A 20962-nucleotide genomic window follows, 5' to 3' on the forward strand; every position below is an offset into this window, starting at 1 on the left:
TGGTGTCTGTTACTAGATCTGTCTGATGTTCTAGTTCTTTCTATTCCCCACTCTCATACCAGCAGATTGGAGATTTACACCTCCGCCCGTAGAGAGCCTCATAGGGTGCCATGCCGATAGTGGACTGATAGCTATTGTTGTATGCAAATTCTGCTAAACTCAGATATTTGTACCAACTTCCCTTGAAGTCCAGGGCACACGCTCGGAGCATATCTTCGAGTACCTGATTTACCCGCTCTGTCTGACCATCTGTATGAGGATGGAAAGCTGTGCTGAATTTTAACTTGGTGCCCAATGCTGACTGTACACACTCCCAGAAGTATGATGTGAATCTACTGTCTCTGTCTGAAATGATGGTCCATGGAACTCCATGCAGTCTGACAATCTCCTTGAGATACAACTGAGCTAGCTGCTCCATGGAGTAGGATATCCTGATAGCTAAGAAGTGGGCTGATTTAGTCAATCTGTTGACTATTACCCAAATGGCATCAAAACCATTCATGGTTTTGGGTAGTCCCACTATGAAATCCATAGAAATATCCTCCCACTTCCACTCTGAAATCGGGATAGGCTACAAAACTCCTCCTGGTCTCTGGTGTTCTGCCTTGACCCTGTGACAGGTCAGACAGGTACTGACATATCTGGCGATGTCTCTTTTCATCCCCGACCACCAAAAACGTTTATTTAGGTCTTGATACATCTTGGTGGAGCCAGGATGCATCGCATAAGGAGTCCTGTGAGCCTTGTCTAGGATTTTCCTCCATAGTTCCTCCTGATCCGGAACACATAGTCTATCACCAAAATGTAGTACCCCACTATCGGACTCTCTGAACTCTCCACTCTCTGATTCTGCTAACCCTTGCTTGATTTTTTGAATTTCAGGGTCCTGCTCCTGAGCTGTCTGGATGTCACCAAGCAGGGTAGAGGCTAATGTCATAGCAGAGAGTTGTCCAACTATGAGTTCGAGTCTGAAATCTGTAATCTCCTTTTGTATGGCCGGTGACATGGCTGATAGGGATAATAAAGTAGCACTGGACTTCCTGCTAAATGCGTCTGCCACCTTATTGGCTTTTCCTGAATGGTAGAGGATGTCTATGTCATAGTCTTTGACCAGCTCGAGCCATCTGCGCTGTCGCATATTCAGATCCTTCTGTGTGAAGAAGTACTTCAAACACTGATGATCTGTATACACTCTGCACTGAGTTCCATACAAGTAATGTCTCCAAATTTTGAGAGCGAAGACAACTGCTGCAAGCTCGAGGTCGTGAGTAGGGTAGTTGCTCTCATAATCCTTGAGTTGTCTGGAGGCATAGGCGATCACCTTACCTTCTTGCATCAGTACTGCTCCTAGTCCCAATTTAGAGGCATCGCTGTAAATATCAAAGCTGTCTGTGTTTTCGGGTAGAGTCAGAATGGGTGCACTGGTCAATCTGCCTTTGAGCTCAATGAAACTATTCTCGCAGTCCTCTGTCCACTGAAATTTCCTATTCTTCCTGGTAAGAGCTGTCAGTTGGGAGGCTATCCTGGAGAAATCCTCTACGAATTTTCTGTAATAACCTGCTAGTCCCAAAAAGCTTCCGATTTCACTGGCGTTCTTAGGTCTTTTCCAGTTGCTCACAGCCTCTATTTTACTAGGGTCTACCATAATACCATCCTTGGAGATGATGTGACCCAGGAAGGACACCCGATCGAGCCAGAATTCACACTTCGTGAACTTGGCGTACAGTTGGTTCTGCTGAAGGATATGTAGTATTATCTTCAGGTGCTCTGCGTTCTCTTCCTGAGTTCCAGAATAGACCAGAATGTCATCGATGAACACAATAACAAATTTGTCTAAGTATTCTCTGAATACTCTGTTCATAAGGTCTATAAAGGTAGCTAGAGCATTTGTCACGCCAAAGGGCATGACTACGAACTCATAATGTCTGTATCTGGTCCTGAAAGCCGTCTTGGGTATATCACCTTCTTTAACTCTAACCTGGTGATATCCTGACCGGAGGTCTATTTTAGAGAACACTGCTGCTCCCTTTAGCTGATCAAACAGGTCATCTATTCTGGGAAGTGGATACCTGTTCTTGATCGTGACTTGATTCAGTGCTCTGTAATCTATACATAGGCGCATGCTGCCGTCCTTCTTCTTCACGAACAATACAGGCGCTCCCCATGGTGAGTGACTAGGACGTATGAAGCCCTGTAGTTGCTCCTGAAGTTCCTTCAGTTCTGTTGGAGCCATGCGGTAAGGTACTTTGGAGATGGGATTTGTACCGGGAATGAGTTCTATCTCGAATTCAATCTCCCTGTCTGGTGCTAGGCCTGGTAACTCTTCAGGGAAGACTGCTGGGTAGTCACATACAACTCGGACCTCTTCTAGCTTTTGGTCCTTGTCCTGACTGGTATTGACTACATGCGCTAAAAATCCAGTACATCCTGAATCTAGCAATTTCTGTGCTTTCAGAGCTGAGAGAAATTTCTTGGCTTTTCTCTTTGGTTCTCCGCTGTACTCAAATTGTACTCCTGCTTCAGGTTGGAATATGACTTTCTGTTTACGGCACTAGATAGAGGCACCGTATCTGATCAGGAAGTCCATTCCAAAAATGACATCGTAATCAGTCTTATCTAGCACTATCAGATCACAAAAGAGTTCTCTGTCTGCTATAATGACTGGCACTGCTCTGAGCCAGTGCGTGGATGCCATAATTTCTCCCGAAGGTAGTGTTGTCAGAAACTGACGACTGAGTACCTCTAGAGGTATCGCTAACTTTTCAGAAACGCCCTGGATATATAAGAATGAGTTACCCCAGTATCGAATAAGATAGTTATACTTTGCTGTAAAATACTGATCTGACCTGTTACAACTGTCGAGGCATTCGCTACATCCTCTCTGGTTAGTGAATAGATCCTTGCGTTCGTCGTGGCTGAGGGGGCTTCTAGTCTGCCCTGGCTGATGTATAGACCATCTAAAGCAGCCTGCATCTGGTGTAACTGGGTTGGCTAGCCTCCATACTGAATCGGCTGTGGTTGAGGAAAACCAGTCTTGTTCGGGCACTGCTTAGCCATATGCCCCTCTTTTCCACATTCGAAGCATCCTCGTGTGGCCTTGCGACAAACTCCCGGGTGGAATTTCTCACAAGTAGAACACTTGGGATAACTAGGCTGTTTACTGGCTGGTTCTCCTTTTGGGTAACTCCCTGGTTTGCGTTTGTTGTTGGAGTTCCCTTTCCAGTTAGAGTTGTGGCCCTGGTGTTTCTGAGTACCTGAGCCTCCCTGACCTTTGGACTCTGAGAGGACTTGCTTCTGCTGTTTGATATTGTTCTTCTAGTAGTGCTCGGTGGTCAGAGCACTGCTTACTAGTTCTTCAGTGGTTTGCGGCCTATGGATGCCGCTGGCCACGTTCATTGCTATTTCTGGCCTTAGCATCTTGAGCATCAACCGGACTCGTTCTTTTTCAGTGCTGACTAGTTCAGGGCATAGACGAGCCATTCTGTTGAATTTCTTCACGGCTTCCTCCACTGAAAGGTTACCCTGGCGAAATTCAGTGAACTCGTCGTAGTGGCGGTTTGTAACCCGCATATGAAAGAACTCTTCAAATAATTCTCTCTCGAAGTCAGCCCATGTCATCTGGTTCACTGGGCGCTTCACCTTAATTCTTTCCCACCACATACGTGTGTCTCCTGTCTGGCAGAAGGAGGCGCATTTCACCTTTTCAACCTCTGGCCAGTCCAGAAGCTCCATCGTGCTCTTCAATGTTTTGAACCAGGCTTGGGCGTCCCATGCTTCACTAGTGCCTGAGAAGTTCTCTGGCTTGATTCTCTGCTACTGGATCAGATAGGCTTCCCTCCTTGCCCCTGTTGTTGGGGCTACTGGTGCTGCAGATTGGACTAGTGGAACCGCTATAACTGCTGGGGTTGCCATGTTAGGTTCCAGAGTGACAGTGGGAGTGTTCTGCTGACTAGCCCTTAAGGTGGCTATCTCCTGTTGCTGTTCGGCTAACTGCTTCTGTAACTGAGCCACTACTACTGTAAGGTCTGGAGGAGGCACTGAGCTACCTGCCTCATGCTGGGGCTCAATAGTTAGTGCCTTTCTAGCTGGGCGTCCTCGTACCATTTTTTAAAGAAATAGAGGACATACATAACCAATAGGATCATATTGCATAACTATTGTTATCATGTTAGGTACTATCATACATATATAAGCATGCTTTAGTTATCTAGGAACATGAAAACAAACAAAACATAAATGAAGTGAGAGATGTTCTTACTTGGAAGCTGAAGGTTCAATGCTGATGTGTGTGTAGGAAGTATGGAATTTTGCTCTGATACCACTCTGTAACGACCCGCCTTCTACTAACCAGGCTATAAGGCCGGGGTTACATTTGCTTGCTAACTTACTCCCTGACCATCACTAAAGTCTAGGTGCGGAAAGCTGCACTAATTAAAAACTTTACTAATTGCTACCACAAATCTGGAACTAATACTCAATCACTATTTTTTTTATTGTAACGACCCGACCCTCTTGGCTCATTTGGCGGCCCATTTGGCGACCTCTCATGTCGTCGACCATCGGCCCTTATGTCGTCGGCCCATTTGGCGACCTCTAATGTCGTCGACCGACGACCCTTGGTCGTATCGTTACTCACTAGGACTTTCCACCCATGGTCAGTGGATTTTTGCTTCCCCCAAGATTCGAACTCTAAACCTCCAGGCTTAAGTATTAGAGTATATGAATCCTGGTAACCAAGTGAGATGATCTCACTTGGTTACCAGGATTCATAAACTCTAATACTTAAGCCTGGAGGTTTAGAGTTCGAACTCGGGAGGCAAAATCCACCGACCAGTGGAAAGTCTAGTGAGTAACGACGCCAAGGGTCGCGTCGATGAGGTCGACATAAGGGCCGACGGTCGACGACATGAGAGGTCGCCAAATGGGCCGCCAAATGGGCCGCCAAATGGGCCAAGAGGGTCGGGTCGTTACAATAAAAGTATGAAATTTTGCTCTGATACCACTCTTTAACAACCCGCCTTCTACAAACTAGGCTGTAAGGTCGGAGGTTATATTTGCTTGCTAACTTACTCCCTGACCATCACTAAAGTCTAGGTGGGGAAAGCTTCACTAATTAAAAACTTTGCTAATTGCTACCACAAATCTGGAACTAATACTCAATCACTCTTGTTTTTTTTTTTTTTTTAGTCAATCATAAGCTAAGGGGTAACTCCGCCCATGATGACCGGTCATGGCCGGTCCCAAGCCCGGATAAAGGAGGAGGGTTGCGTTAGGTTGCCAGCCAGCGCCAAACTATGGAAAATATTTCATGAATGAATCCATTAAACTATTGTGCTAATGCTAGGTTGTTCCCCGGAAGGAACGCGTTGCAGGGTCCGACTGTAACGTCTCGGCAAGGGCCGCTACATCTCCAGAACTCGGGTGTAGTGATAAATATACAAGAGTTCGCGTTACAGGGTCCGACTGTAATGTCTCAGCAAGGACCGCTACATCTCCATGAGAACTTGGGTGTAGTGTTAAATAGGCAAGAGTTCTCACACCATAGGTTAGATAAGAACAAATATGTTAGGAAAATAATAATCTAAGATTTGGAACATGGAACATAGGAACTCTCACTGGTAAATCAATGGAGGTAGTAGATATGATGATTAGGAGAAAAATTAATATTTTATGTGTAAAAGAGACAAAATGGACAGGTGAGAAGGCAAAGATGATAGAGAACTCGAGTTTTAAGTTATGGTACACGGGAAAGAGTAAAACAAGAAATGGAGTGGGTATTATTGTAGATAGTTTGTTAAAAGATGAAGTTGTAGGAGTAGTTAGAAAAGGGGATAGAATTATAACCCTTAAGATAATAGTGGCGAAAGAAACTATGAACATAATTAGCGTATATGCACCACAAGTAGGATTAGATGAAGCTACCAAATTAATGTTTTGGGAGGACTTAGATGAAATATTACAAAATCTTCCACCAAATGAAAGGATTTTAATAGGAGGTGATCTAAATGGGCATGTCGGAGTAAAAAATGAGGAATATGAGAGAGTACATGGGAGTTATGGGTTTGGAACGAGGAATGAGGAAGGGAAAACTATATTAGATTTTGCGATAGCATATGACCTTATATTAGCTAATACGTTTTTTAAGAAAAGAGAAGAACACTTAGTCACATTCAAAAGCGGGAATAATAGATTGCAAATTGACTTTCTTATGGTTAGGAAGAAGGATAGAAAGATTTGTAAAGATTGCAAAGTCATCCCTGGAGAAAGCTTAACTACCCAACATAGGGTAGTAGTGTTGGATATACGCCTCACACACAGTATCAATAGAAAGAAAATATATACAATTCCTAGAATTAAGTGGTGGAAGTTAAAGGATGGGAAACAACATATATTTAAAGAGAAGGTAGAAGTACAAGCATTAGGTGAAATATACGATGACTCTAATACAACATGGGATAAGATGGTATCAAAGTTGAAAATAGTAGCTAAGAGTGTCCTCGGTGAGTCAAAGGGGCATGCACCGCTAAGTAAAGAATCTTGGTGGTGGAATGAGAAAGTACAAGAGAAAGTGAAGGAAAATGAATAGCTTATAAGGAATTATATATTTGTAAGAACGAGGAAAATTTAAAAAAATATACAATAGCCAAGAAGGAAGCTAAGAAAGTAGTGAGTGAAGCAAAAAATGAAACTTTTGAACGGTTACATCAAAAATTAGATACAAAAGAAGGAGAAAAAGACATCTATAGAATAGCTAAAGTGAGAGAAAGAAAAACAAGAGATCTTAGCCAAATAAAATGTATTAAAGATGAATGTAATAGGGTATTAGTAAGCGATGGAGAAATAAAAGAGCGGTGGAAGAGGTATTTTCATCAACTTTTTAATGAAGGTTTAGGAGACCAACTTAACTTAGGTAATTTAATTAGGTCAAATGAGCATCAAAATTTTAATTTTTATCGTAGAATTCAAACTTCAGAAGTAAAACAAGCTTTAAATGAGATGCACAATGGAAAAGCCGTTGGACCAGATGATATTCCGATAGAGGTATGGAAGTGCTTAGGGAAACAAGGTATTGAATGGCTTACAAAATTATTTAACATGATATTGAAAATGAAAAAAATGCCTGATCAATGGAGGATAAGTACTCTAGTTCCCTTATATAAGAATAAGGGAGAAGTACAAAATTGTGCAAACTATAGGGGTATTAAACTAATGATTCATACTATGAAACTTTGGGAAAAAGTAATAGAAAAAAGATTAAGGAAGGAGACCATAGTGACAGAAAATCAATTTGGGTTCATGCCTGGAAGGTCGACAATAGAAGCTATACATCTTCTTAGACAATTAATTGAAAAATATCGGGAGCAAAAACAAGATCTACACATGGTATTCATTGACTTAGAAAAGGCATATGATAGAGTCCCAAGAGAAATTATATGGAGAATTTTAGAAAAGAGAGGTGTTAGCGTAACATTTATTGAACTAATTAAGGATATGTATGAGGATGTAACGACCAGAGTAAAGACTTCAGGTGGAGTAACTGAAGCATTTCCAATAAAGATAGGATTACATCAAGGATCAGCTCTAAGTCCCTATCTTTTTACATTAATTATGGATGAACTCACTACACACATTCAAGACACAGTACTGTGGTACATGTTGTTTGCAGATGATATTATTTTGGTAGATGAGACACGTGAAGGAGTAAATGCTAAGCTAGAATCTTGGAGGGAAACACTAGAAGGAAAATGTTTTAGGCTTAGTAGATTAAAGACGGAATATATGGAATTTAAGTTTAGCAATATTAGAAATAATGAAACAATTGTTAAGATAGGAGAGGACGAGTTGCCTGGAACCGAGAGATTTAAATATTTAGGATCATTTTTACAAAATGATGGAGGGATTGAGAGAGATGTCTTACATAGAATACAAGCAGGATGGGTGAAATGGAGGAGAGCGTCGAGTGTTTTATGTGACCGTAAAGTACCTCTTAAACTTAAAGGTAAGTTCTATAAAACCGCAGTTAGACCTGCTATGCTATATGGAGCTGAATGTTGGGCTATGACTCGAGCACATGAGCAGAAGATGAGAGTTGTAGAGATGAGGATGTTAAGGTGGATGTGTGGACATACGAGGAGGACAAAATAAGAAATGAGAGCATTAGAGAGAAAGTAGGAGTTGCATCTATTGAGGAAAAACTCAGAGAGACACGTTTAAGATGGTACAGACATGTACTTAGACGACCAATAAATGCTCCAGCTAGGCGATGTGAAACTATGATAAACATGCATATAAAACGAGGAAGAGGAAGACCAAAAAAGACTTGGTTAGCAATAATAAAACAAGATAAAATTTATTTAAATATAGATGATGATATAATAGGTGATAGAGCTCAATGGCGTAAAAGGATTCATACAGCCGACCCCACCTAGTGGGAAAAGGCTTGGTTGTTGTTGTTGGTTGTTGTTGATATGCTAAGGGGTATAATCTAGGATGTACTTGTCATATCTTACATCCCTTGTGGTCAAGGAACTGAACTACAAGGTTTCTTGGTCGAACCCAGCTTCCCAATCGATTGGGATTGAACTCAATCCATTGAAAGCTATTGGATCGATCCACTGATCGATTCCACTCGCTACTGTGCGCGGGGTAAATTCTGGATCGATCGTGTCACGCCCCCAAAGGAGTCCCTGCCAGACAAAAATCCGACAGCATCTCCCCTGTACCGGTGACAATATGAAGCATCACTACAAACCAAATATACATCAGCCACATGCGGCTGGAATATTTATATACACAACCACGCAGTTATAATAACAGCCCATACGGCTGGAATGAAACAATCACAACCACGCAGTTATATATAAGACAGCCCACAGGGCTGTACAAAACAAACCAACACAGCGGAAAACGAAGAAAACGGAAAGCCCAATACAACACAATCAACACACTGCTAGCCGGCTAGGCTTTATACAACAACCACAACAACACATACATCAACACACCAAATACAACAAATATCGAATGCAAATAAAGATATACCAAAACCCGAAACGATCGTCGGATGTGACGTAGGACCCGGCAGACAGGATACTCCGAGCGACACTCCAACCATCTACCTGAAAACATAAAGATATACATGCGGTGGTGAGTATAGGTAACTCAGCGGGTAATAGAAAAGATAGTGCATGGTCCATAAACAAAACATGGAGATCAAAAGTATACAGTCTCAGTAGAGAAATAAGAACATGATCATACTATCATACTCAATGCACCTAAACATATCTGACATAATAACCTGACATACATACTGTACAAATCACAACCGACATAATGATAGATACATACCCAATCTGGAATCAACACCTGGTACAATGGTCAGTAAACTCACTGGATCTGCAACAGACATACCCATGACACCTGTGCAATATAAATACAACTGCATATACATGTAAAATAAATGACATGTATGCAGCATGACAACCAAATGCAACAACCATATCTCAATCAAGTGCAACAACGACAATCACATGCAACTAGTATCTACTAGGCATGTATGCAAATGCAGATGCACCGCGCATCAAATGCAAGAATAATAACTGCGTATGCATGCTCCATGGTCACCCCCACCACCTCTCTAGACACCACGACCCCTGTATGGCCGAGAGGCTTGGGTCTGTGACGACTGTACTACCCTCCAGCCCACTATATAGTGGTCGAGGCGGACAGTCCGCTAATAGCTATCTAGCTAAATAGCATCAGGGTCCCTGACTGCTCACAACGCCGGATCTCACTAAACCTCGTGACCGGGTGGCACGACAGGACGAGCGGCAACTACTCTAGCTACCACTACCCATGAGTGGCCGAGTGTGCGGCGCTAAACCAAACCAACTGACGACTCTCTCACCACAAGGGAGACAATGGTCATCAGATGCAATGAATGATGAACATGATATATATATATATAAAATCATCATCCATGCAATAACTCCAAACCTCATAAATACCCCCAACATGAGTATAATCGTCATGATACCTCCACGTATCCCACCAAACATATGTACACACTACACATGTATAATCAACCAAAAATCTCCAATAATCCCACCAGACACATGTACACAAAAGATAAGTACAATCAACATGTATCCTCCAATAACAATACAACAGACATGTGTATATACTCTAAACATACAATCAACACAACTCCTCCAAAAGTACATGACACATACGTATGTACACACCACATGTAAATGTACGGTCAACAAGATAACTCCTATGACACATACCCATCTATGTACAGTCCCCATCATATACCCAATCAGCATGGTAATACCAACAACCTGACAATTCCTACAAGACATACTCTATACGTGTAATCACAATAGAGTAGATATCAAGAGTGGAGACTGTATACGAATTAATAGATCATCACAAAGGTCAAGCATAAGTATCATGCAGGAAAAACAGCAATCGATCATGATATAAGATAAAACAGCCTAAACCATCACATAATAGCCATGCACTAAGATCAAGAAAAACTAAGTAGAGGCCAAGGAAGAAATACCCGCCTTTAAAAAGATAGATCGTGTCAAGTAATCCCACGTCGAGACGCTTGTCCCGAATCCAAGTCCTGCGATCATATAATGTATTTAGCTAATAATATAAGGAGTAAATAACTAAATAAAATCTCCAACCTAATTAGGGGAAACCCTAATCGAACAATCACCACACTAATCAAATCCCTTCATGAAATAGTCCAATCCAATTAGTTAACTGTTTTTGTTAACATACTTCAATTTAATCTAAGAGAGCATGGACCAACAATCCTATCAATCCATTAACTCTTGTCACCATAATTGATTATCCTAACCATACGAATCAATCCACTTACTTCTACTAATTAGCAACTAGCTAAGCATCCAACTAACCAGATAAAGAAGCCAAACAAATCTATTAACTTCTCAATTCTAATCACTTATTGCATACCTCTACATTCCCCTTACCTCTTCTTCTTCAGTAGCTACTGATGACATAAATCAGATGGAGCTAGCATCTAGCTATCGGTGACGTGGTGGCTGAAAGCCAACGAAGCCTCTGCCATTCAAACAAATTCCTACAATTCATTAGAAACCTAATCTAGCAATATAACAATGAAACTAATAGAATTACCCTACTGGACATTACTTACCTTAAGGTTTGGTAGCAAAATCCAAATCTCACAACCCAACAAGACCTCTGCCGGCAGCTACCAAGAAGCCCTACACCAATTCCTTCCAAAATCAAATCCAACACTTAGCTGTAGAGCCCTTACTTACTAAAACCCTACATAACAATACAACACTCACCTCAATCGATCTCAAATTCCCCAGCCGAGACTCCCACAGCTTCCAGCATTGGAAACAAGGCAGTGATCGGCACAAGCACTGTACCAACTAACACCTCCTCTGATCCAGAATAAGAAGCTTATCAAGATCGAAGTTAACTAAACAAGATCTTTGAAGCTTTACGATTTGAATGAAGCCTACCTTGATCGACTACCTCCGGATGGTGTTGTCCCAATCTGATCCAGCAAGTGTGGAGCTGCAGATCAAATTCCAATGAACAAATCACAGAGAAGAACAAGGAGAATAACCGGCTGGGAGCGATGCGATTCAAACCTCGCTGTGCCCTAGATCGGATCCCACCGATCGAGCGCAAAAATGGCCGAGAAGGCGATCACTCCACCGGGGAAGGCTTGGACAGCGTCAGCACCTTCAAGATTCGGGCAACAATCCTCAGGCGACGCGGTGAGGCTGAAATTGTCGGGGGAAACCGTCGGCGTCGGGTCGCCCGTGAGAGAGAGCAATCGGGAAAGAGGAAACCGAAATGTGAGGAAGAACCAGCCACTTGTTTACCCTTCAAAGCTCCGGTGGTTGCTTGCACCGGCGACACCGAGAGGCGGAGAGGAGAAATCGCCGGAGAGGGGGAGATTTCGGGTGAGATTTAAGGAGGAGATCGGGAGATCGAGAGAGGGAAGAAGTGGGTTCGGGTGAAGAAAGGGGAAACGACGATTTGGGGGAAAAGGAATAAAAGAAAATGAATTTATAATGGAAAACATTTTCTCCCTTAAATGGGTATCCCAAACAGGCTTTATCCGCGCTCGCCGAGCAATCCCCTCAATACCCTCCGTACAAGCTCCGAAAAATTCCCAGAAAATTTCTAAAAATTCCGTAAAAATCCAATAAGATTTTCCATCCAATAATATTTATTATTTATTTTGCGGTATCTTACATTCTCCCCACTAATAAAAATTTGGTCCCCAAATTTATTGATCAACTCTGGGATCCTCCTCCAAGGGTAACATCCAAATCATATACTTATATACCACTCACTCCAAGTATAATAACCAAACAACATCCTCATCTACTACTCCACCCTAGTATCATAAACATATCTCCAAGCAAGATAATCCACCTCCAATTGAATAGCGATGACTCTGTGGCGATGAGCACACACTGCATCTGCTACTTCCACATTGTTACCTAACCGATCGTGGATTAATCAACTACCTCCGAAATCCAAAATTCACTATCAATAGATCCTCCAACACCAATATAAATCGCTCAAACTATCCATCAGTCTGAGATGAAAATCTATACTAAAGTGAAACTCCTAATCCAAAGTCTGCTGTAACCAAAATCAAAACCATGACACGAAATCACTAATCTCCATCCAATACAACCCTCAGAGATATACCATAAGGATCCGGTAATCTCTCTACAATATGATCCTGTTACTCAATCCAAAGAATCTATCCTACAAATAGATAACTAGGGAGCAAAGTAGTCAACTAACTAATGATTGCCCAAATCGCATCACATCCCCTCGTCTGGGTAATCACACAATAAGGTCCATCAAAACATGCTCCAAACTCCACTCCAAAATACGAGTCTACTGAAACAATCCTACTGATATTCGATGTTCAGCCTCCACTTGCTGACACCCTAGACATCAAGCTACAAAATCCACGATGTCTTTCTTAATGTCATTCCCCCAATAGGAACGTCCTAAGTCTCTATACATCAGGCATCAACCGAATGTATCACAAATCCAAATCAAGGTGTTTCCTGCAGTAACTCCTCCCGGATAAGAAGTGATTCGAAAACACACCCAATCTCCCATAGAGATAAAGAATCTAATTCTCGTTATACGAGAATTCTAACTACTGGCACGAGACTACTCTGCTCATGCTACATCGAAACTGCAACGACTCTAAGATACGATACATCTGTGTAGAGTACAAATCCATCTACACCAGAAAGTAATACTAAGATAGGTGCAGCTATCTAAACTGATCTCGTAAGCATCTATCCAGGAAAATTTTATACCCCTCCTAAATAGTCCAGTCAACGACATAAATACTGGAGGAAACCCTCAACTAATCTCCGATAATATCCATCCTGACCACGAAAGGAACAGCGAATCCCCGGTATAGACTACGCCTACTCCCAACTGATAACAGCCTCTATCTCCTATGGATCCACCGATATCCTCTACTACACACAACGTGTCTCAGAAACTCGTAAAAGACAATCACAATACGTACTACTAACTTCACATATAGACGTTCCCGTCGAAACATCCCTAGAACTATACGAAGCTAGTGTACGTGATCCACCTCGGATCGGGAATAGATCACAACATCACCAATAAAGACAATGAAAACTGATCCAAACACCCTAATGATACCAAGTACATCGAGTCCATAAAAACATCTAGGGTACTGTAAGCCTAAACGATAAAACCATAGACTCATAATATCCGTACAACAAACACTCTCAACCCCAAGATCCCCAACAAATCTGTGATCCGATCACTAACTACAAATCATCAAATCCATAAATATCACAGACATACTACACTCCATGTCACTATCAACATAAAACACCAAATAATAGATCATCAAATCAAATATCCACTAATAGATCCTCAAAAGATAACATATCACCACACCTGACCCCAATAACCATCAATCAAAATCATCCTCAACATCAATCAATCATACCAGATAGTCTCCTAAACAAAGATAGAGAAAAAGGAAAGCATCCAACCCTCAACACCTACTGCCAACAAACTAAAATGTATCCTAAAAAAGTCTATCAGATCTCATCATCTCATCCTTTCTGATAATCAAATATCCATAGTAAAGGAATGCCAATCCAAAATCAAAGGGTCACACAATCTCTTGACTAAGAGTCTACTCATCCAAAGCGCATCAACATCACCCTCATAATCATCCTATATATATCCCTCGACAAAAGCTGATGAAAGGATCGAATCCTCTATCCTAAAATATAGACTACAAGATCAGGTAGAATGATCAAATGGTCAAGATTTTGAGTTACTTGATAGAGACAATGTTAGATGAGTCGTCTCACCATTGTCTTGTACCCCTTATTACTGTGATTGCTCCATCTGAGGTTCAGGAACCTCCAGTATCGAGCAATGCACACGAGGTAAAGAGGTACTCTCTCTCCAAACACCTCAAGGAAATCACTAAGTGATGACCTGATCTCCCAAAACATTCTCTGCTTCTTCCTTCACGTGGTACCGGGTCATGTAAAGGTTAAGCAGCTAATTTCAACTCTCTCATGTCGGTACAAATCATATATCCAAATGTACTCTCCAACTCATACACCCTAGTAATGGTTGTATCTCAAAGTGTTAAGCAGGTAGCTTTACACTTTTTCCCACCGTACGGTATTCTATCTGAATGTACCTTCTAAGTCATCCTACCAGGTACAGACAGTCCATGGTCAAAGTCCCCATGGAATCGGATACATCGATCCTCTATAGACTGACTAAGCTGATAATGGTATACGGCCAATTCAGTCATTTCCACACCGATACAAGTCAAAACACCTAACCAAGCATGAAACATCCCAAAGATAAGAATCTCTAAAAGTAGAGTAAGTCAGTCCCCTACTGGTCGGACCAACAAAATAAATCGATCATCTCCTAACTGATCCAATAAGAGTAAATCAATCATCCACTGATGAAACTAACTAAGGTAAATCAATACCCAACCACCAAAGTCAACCTGGGTAAATCAATCCTCTACAGACAGAACTAAAAGAATCCAAATAAGTACTCTACTGATCGAACTAACAGGAACACAGAACCAACTAAAATAAGTCAATCCTCAACTGTCCAAGTCAACAAGGATAATAAGTCAAACCATAACTACACAAGTCAACCAAGTAAATCAATCCTCAACAGGAGTAAACCTGTACTCTACTAACTGAGTCAATATGAGTATACCAACACCATCAACTACCCAGCTAATAGTAATAGAGACTGGTATGTGACTCTAACTCTCAGCCAACTCGTAGTAACAGACACTAAAACTACTGGTAGTAGGATATGGCAAATCCCTTGAGACTGTAATCCTTGATCTCCATTAGGTCAACCGTGATCAGTGATTGACCCAACACATACAATGCATGCTACAAACAAATAGGCATGTACTAACCAGAGGATACTAACACACATCATAACTATATGGGCAACAATACATACATCAACAGAAATGCATGATAACAATATGCAAACATACCTCCTATAGCCTGGAGATGTCCTGCTGCTGCCTGGTCCCAAAACCCGAAAAGTCACATCAAGAAAACCGAATCACGAAATCCCAAAACACGAATAATAGGCATCGTACCTGCTCTGATACCACTAAATTGTCACGCCCCCAAAGGAGTCCCTGCCAGACAAAAATCCGACAGCATCTCCCCTGTACCGGTGACAATATGAAGCATCACTACAAACCAAATATACATCAGCCACATGCGGCTGGAATATTTATATACACAACCACGCAGTTATAATAACAGCCCATACGGCTGGAATGAAACAATCACAACCACGCAGTTATATATAAGACAGCCCACAGGGCTGTACAAAACAAACCAACACAGCGGAAAACGAAGAAAACGGAAAGCCCAATACAACACAATCAACACACTGCTAGCCGGCTAGGCTTTATACAACAACCACAACAACACATACATCAACACACCAAATACAACAAATATCGAATGCAAATAAAGATATACCAAAACCCGAAACGATCGTCGGATGTGACGTAGGACCCGGCAGACAGGATACTCCGAGCGACACTCCAACCATCTACCTGAAAACATAAAGATATACATGCGGTGGTGAGTATAGGTAACTCAGCGGGTAATAGAAAAGATAGTGCATGGTCCATAAACAAAACATGGAGATCAAAAGTATACAGTCTCAGTAGAGAAATAAGAACATGATCATACTATCATACTCAATGCACCTAAACATATCTGACATAATAACCTGACATACATACTGTACAAATCACAACCGACATAATGATAGATACATACCCAATCTGGAATCAACACCTGGTACAATGGTCAGTAAACTCACTGGATCTGCAACAGACATACCCATGACACCTGTGCAATATAAATACAACTGCATATACATGTAAAATAAATGACATGTATGCAGCATGACAACCAAATGCAACAACCATATCTCAATCAAGTGCAACAACGACAATCACATGCAACTAGTATCTACTAGGCATGTATGCAAATGCAGATGCACCGCGCATCAAATGCAAGAATAATAACTGCGTATGCATGCTCCATGGTCACCCCCACCACCTCTCTAGACACCACGACCCCTGTATGGCCGAGAGGCTTGGGTCTGTGACGACTGTACTACCCTCCAGCCCACTATATAGTGGTCGAGGCGGACAGTCCGCTAATAGCTATCTAGCTAAATAGCATCAGGGTCCCTGACTGCTCACAACGCCGGATCTCACTAAACCTCGTGACCGGGTGGCACGACAGGACGAGCGGCAACTACTCTAGCTACCACTACCCATGAGTGGCCGAGTGTGCGGCGCTAAACCAAACCAACTGACGACTCTCTCACCACAAGGGAGACAATGGTCATCAGATGCAATGAATGATGAACATGATATATATATATATAAAATCATCATCCATGCAATAACTCCAAACCTCATAAATACCCCCAACATGAGTATAATCGTCATGATACCTCCACGTATCCCACCAAACATATGTACACACTACACATGTATAATCAACCAAAAATCTCCAATAATCCCACCAGACACATGTACACAAAAGATAAGTACAATCAACATGTATCCTCCAATAACAATACAACAGACATGTGTATATACTCTAAACATACAATCAACACAACTCCTCCAAAAGTACATGACACATACGTATGTACACACCACATGTAAATGTACGGTCAACAAGATAACTCCTATGACACATACCCATCTATGTACAATCCCCATCATATACCCAATCAGCATGGTAATACCAACAACCTGACAATTCCTACAAGACATACTCTATACGTGTAATCACAATAGAGTAGATATCAAGAGTGGAGACTGTATACGAATTAATAGATCATCACAAAGGTCAAGCATAAGTATCATGCAGGAAAAACAGCAATCGATCATGATATAAGATAAAACAGCCTAAACCATCACATAATAGCCATGCACTAAGATCAAGAAAAACTAAGTAGAGGCCAAGGAAGAAATACCCGCCTTTAAAAAGATAGATTGTGTCAAGTAATCCCACGTCGAGACGCTCGTCCCGAATCCAAGTCCTGCGATCATATAATGTATTTAGCTAATAATATAAAGAGTAAATAACTAAATAAAATCTCCAACCTAATTAGGGGAAACCCTAATCGAACAATCACCACACTAATCAAATCCCTTCATGAAATAGTCCAATCCAATTAGTTAACTGTTTTTGTTAACATACTTCAATTTAATCTAAGAGAGCATGGACCAACAATCCTATCAATCCATTAACTCTTGTCACCATAATTGATTATCCTAACCATACGAATCAATCCACTTACTTCTACTAATTAGCAACTAGCTAAGCATCCAACTAACCAGATAAAGAAGCCAAACAAATCTATTAACTTCTCAATTCTAATCACTTATTGCATACCTCTACATTCCCCTTACCTCTTCTTCTTCAGTAGCTACTGATGACATAAATCAGATGGAGCTAGCATCTAGCTATCGGTGACGTGGTGGCTGAAAGCCAACGAAGCCTCTGCCATTCAAACAAATTCCTACAATTCATTAGAAACCTAATCTAGCAATATAACAATGAAACTAATAGAATTACCCTACTGGACATTACTTACCTTAAGGTTTGGTAGCAAAATCCAAATCTCACAACCCAACAAGACCTCTGCCGGCAGCTACCAAGAAGCCCTACACCAATTCCTTCCAAAATCAAATCCAACACTTAGCTGTAGAGCCCTTACTTACTAAAACCCTACATAACAATACAACACTCACCTCAATCGATCTCAAATTCCCCAGCCGAGACTCCCACAGCTTCCAGCATTGGAAACAAGGCAGTGATCGGCACAAGCACTGTACCAACTAACACCTCCTCTGATCCAGAATAAGAAGCTTATCAAGATCGAAGTTAACTAAACAAGATCTTTGAAGCTTTACGATTTGAATGAAGCCTACCTTGATCGACTACCTCCGGATGGTGTTGTCCCAATCTGATCCAGCAAGTGTGGAGCTGCAGATCAAATTCCAATGAACAAATCACAGAGAAGAACAAGGAGAATAACCGGCTAGGAGCGATGCGATTCAAACCTCGCTGTGCCCTAGATCGGATCCCACCGATCGAGCGCAAAAATGGCCGAGAAGGCGATCACTCCACCGGGGAAGGCTTGGATAGCGTCAGCACCTTCAAGATTCGGGCAACAATCCTCAGGCGACGCGGTGAGGCTGAAATTGTCGGGGGAAACCGTCGGCGTCGGGTCGCCCGTGAGAGAGAGCAATCGGGAAAGAGGAAACCGAAATGTGAGGAAGAACCAGCCACTTGTTTACCCTTCAAAGCTCCGGTGGTTGCTTGCACCGGCGACACCGAGAGGCGGAGAGGAGAAATCGCCGGAGAGGGGGAGATTTCGGGTGAGATTTAAGGAGGAGATCGGGGAGATCGAGAGAGGGAAGAAGTGGGTTCGGGTGAAGAAAGGGGGAAACGACGATTTGGGGGGAAAAGGGAATAAAAGAAAATGAATTTATAATTGAAAACATTTTCTCACTTAAATGGGTATCCCAAACAGGCTTTATCCGCGCTCGCCGATCAATCCCCTCAATACCCTCCGTACAAGCTCCGAAAAATTCCCAGAAAATTTCTAAAAATTCTGAAAAAATCCAATAAGATTTTCCATCCAATAATATTTATTATTTATTTTTGCGGTATCTTACAGATCGGCTGATTGATCCAGGCTTGCCAATCAATCCAGTGATAGATTCCAAAGCTCTCTGTTCACGAGAGCTAATTCCTCGATCGATCGGTTGATCGATCCATTAAATCTCTGTTCGCGACGGCACACTACCGGATCGATTGGCTGATCGATCCAGAAGATTACTGTTCGCGACAGTAGCTCTGATCGATCGGCTGATCGATTGAACTTAGTCCAATCGATTGACTGGTCGATTTAGAAGCTTACTATTCACGGAAATCAGCTCCCCGATCGATCGAGCGATCGATTGAGGAACTTCCAATCAATTGGCCAATCGATTGGGGTTTCTGATTTCGCAGCTGAACTCTGATTTTAGCACTCCACATGTACAATTCTAATGCATAAGTTCTAAAATGACTGGAAAACATCCTAATAACAATTAACTACTACTCGAAGTATGGCATAATACATAGTTTCACAATTCATACCTATTAACATTCTAAGGTACAAATTAATAAACATAAAGAAGTTCTATTCTTTTAAACTAGCTAATTTCCAAGAATCTTTTATTCCAAGTTCCTGCCACACACATCTTCATCGCATTGTCCTCCAGCCTCCGCTAATCCATCTTTCCTTTACCTTTATCTGTAGTATAAGGAAAAGAAAGTATATGTAAGCTTGGGAGCTTAGTAAGAAACCATCTACATCACAAAACATGCATTCGATGTAATTTATGCTTTTAAAACATGATATTTGAAATATATGCTGAACATGCTAAAATATAGATACTATACATGGCATAATCACATACAACACATGGCAATCCAAACTAAGCATAGTACTATAATGTGAATCCATAAGGAACTAAACTGAAATGAAAGCTGAGCTAAACTAGTACTAACTGATGCTAAGCTGCACTGTTTTCACATAACATATTTTGTGAAGTTTTGAAAACTATTTATCATAAATAGATGAAAATACTAATCATGCTGCTGATGTGCCTGACAACTGTACTTGCTATGCGCACATCCCTAACTAGACCCGAGGTAGCAAATCCCGAATCTAGTAGAGTTACTAGGTTATCTAAACCTAGGGACGACTATGGGAGTCCAACCCAAGGACATCTAGTCCAGTACAGTGCCACTAACAAAAGTAAAATACTGGATCATAAGCTAATTAATTTATCTTGCTTTTACTAGGTTATCTGAACCTAGAGCTAGGTTATCTGAACCTAGAGGCGACTATGGGAGCCCACCCATTGGACCGTAGTCCCATATAAGCTGAAGCAAGACTAAATATGCTATTTTAAATGCTCCTACTGCATTTACTGATCTATTAAAATGCCTACTGTAGCATTTTACTGAGCTAAACATTTTATCAAACACTTGGTGTGCACTAGAACACACCCTACGTACTGAAAATCTGCATACGACTAAACTAATGCATAAAACATACGAATAGCTACTTCTACTGCAGGTGAGGGGTTTCTTACCTCCTGCGCTAGTTTTCTTACGATTCTAGTCGCTAGTTTTTTCCGAAGAAGAGATCTCCTCGACGATCTTCTTGAGTCTATGCTTTCTTCTCGCGGAGAGGAGTTTCCTCGTGCCGGAGTCATCGCAGGAAAGTGCTCCTATAACCCTTGGGACGGAAC

At 41.6% G+C, this 20962-nt stretch overlaps 2 long non-coding RNA genes across 2 annotated transcripts; both read right to left on the reverse strand.

Moving 5' to 3' along the window:
• Positions 1-11235: 11235 nt before the first annotated feature.
• LOC121973360 lies at positions 11236-11807 on the reverse strand. The gene is made up of 4 exons (XR_006109541.1): positions 11658-11807; positions 11526-11580; positions 11346-11444; positions 11236-11270 (listed from the first exon to the last, which is right to left on the reverse strand). It is a non-coding gene; the product is annotated as an uncharacterized LOC121973360 (long non-coding RNA).
• A 6486-nt stretch (positions 11808-18293) lies between these two features.
• On the reverse strand, positions 18294-18787 carry LOC121973361. The gene is made up of 4 exons (XR_006109542.1): positions 18716-18787; positions 18584-18638; positions 18404-18502; positions 18294-18328 (listed from the first exon to the last, which is right to left on the reverse strand). It is a non-coding gene; the product is annotated as an uncharacterized LOC121973361 (long non-coding RNA).
• Between the last annotated feature and the right edge of the window lie 2175 nt (positions 18788-20962).

This window comes from Zingiber officinale, chromosome 4A (genome assembly GCF_018446385.1).
Source record: "Zingiber officinale cultivar Zhangliang chromosome 4A, Zo_v1.1, whole genome shotgun sequence".
Classification (NCBI taxonomy): domain Eukaryota; kingdom Viridiplantae; phylum Streptophyta; class Magnoliopsida; order Zingiberales; family Zingiberaceae; genus Zingiber; species Zingiber officinale.